The sequence below is a fragment of the Miscanthus floridulus genome, chromosome 8 (genome assembly GCF_019320115.1).
Source record: "Miscanthus floridulus cultivar M001 chromosome 8, ASM1932011v1, whole genome shotgun sequence".
Lineage (NCBI taxonomy): Eukaryota > Viridiplantae > Streptophyta > Magnoliopsida > Poales > Poaceae > Miscanthus > Miscanthus floridulus.
In genome coordinates, this window is record NC_089587.1 from 23,097,732 (window position 1) to 23,099,272 (window position 1,541).

Below are 1,541 nucleotides of genomic sequence, written 5' to 3' on the forward strand. Positions count from 1 at the left end.
AAGACCAACACATTTATTATTATAAACAATCTGACATTTGCCATTACCAAAATGGCAATCATATCCATCGTCATCTGAACGTGAAACACTTATTAAGTTTCTTCGCAAAGAGGGTACATATAGAACATTTGAAAGCTTAAGTACAAAACCATCAACTAATTCTAAAGAGAGATCTCCAATAGCTTCAGCTTCAACTCCATTTGCTACTTTAATTCTTCTTTATCCTCTTTGCAGGGTCCTCCTCATATGGAATCCCTTTCTTCAAAAGGTTCTTCAGAAACTCTGGACAGTCCTTCTGGTAATGTCCACGCTTCTTGCACTATTTGCATTGATCCTTGTCAACTTGTACATTGTTGTTCTTCTGCTGGTGATCAATCTGAGGGGCTTTCCTATGAGGTTGGGCATTAAAATTCTTCCTTTTATTGTTCTTCACAAGGTTTAAAGAGTCACCCTATGAGCTTTTAAGCCTCTCCTCCTCTTGCACACACATTGCAATAAGTTTCTCAATGTCCCACTTATCGAGCTGCATATTATAGTTAATAACAAAAGTTTCATACTCTTTTGGCAAGGAAGCAAAAACCAAATGAATCAGGAACTCATCTTTGAGCCCCAAATCCGTTGGCTTGAGTTTGAATGCTGTGTTGCTCATCTTCAATATGTGTTCTCTTATACCTCCACCAGAGTATTTCTCATTGAATAATTTCTTTATCAAGGTACTGGCATAAGCCTTTGAAGAGCCACTGAACTGACTCTCCACTTTCTTAAGATACTCTATGGCGGTATCATAATCTGGGATAGCCCTCTTATTGCATCTCAAATTGTGGACTTAGCCACCATCAAGCACTTGTGGTTTGAAATGTCCTATTTCTTACGTTCGAGATCGTACTTCATCCGCACTTCTGCATGATCTCGCTGCTGAGCAGTGAAAACAACATCAGTCTCATTATCTTCCCTTACCGGGTCTACTGGCTCAGTCGGACATGGGGAGGTAAGCGCTAGGTCATTTTCAGACAGCACAAGTGCTAGTTCATACTTCTCTCGCCATACCCTGTAGTTGCCCCCTTCAAGAGGCGGTATGTGCGAGATAAAAGCCATTGGGTTGAGTCCTGAAAAATACCACCAGAGATAGTGAGAAAATATGACATCATAATTGCATGCTTTAATTTAACGTTGGTCAAAATTAAAACATACAACATTCTTATATACTAATTCTACATCACCATTGGACAGAAATAGAATTAATGCATGGAAAATTTATGAATAAACATTATAATATTGTTATCATCAACGTTGGTCAGAAAATAACAATACGATAATTTAACTTAAGCAAATATGACTACTCCTCCAATTAAAATTTTCACGTTGGTTCAAAAATTAATCAAAGGATAAACTGATCATTGCAGTGGAAAACTCATACTTAATTGATGAATTTTACCCACAGAAAAATTCTCTTCACTAATTTTATTTGAGCCATTAATCAAATACCAGAAAAAGAATAAATTCTCTAGAATTTAGAAAATGAAAAAGGGCTCAAAGCATCA

At 36.9% G+C, this 1,541-nt stretch overlaps 1 pseudogene; it reads right to left on the reverse strand.

Moving 5' to 3' along the window:
* Positions 1–208: 208 nt before the first annotated feature.
* Positions 209–1,095, reverse strand: LOC136475969 (uncharacterized; annotated as a pseudogene).
* Between the last annotated feature and the right edge of the window lie 446 nt (positions 1,096–1,541).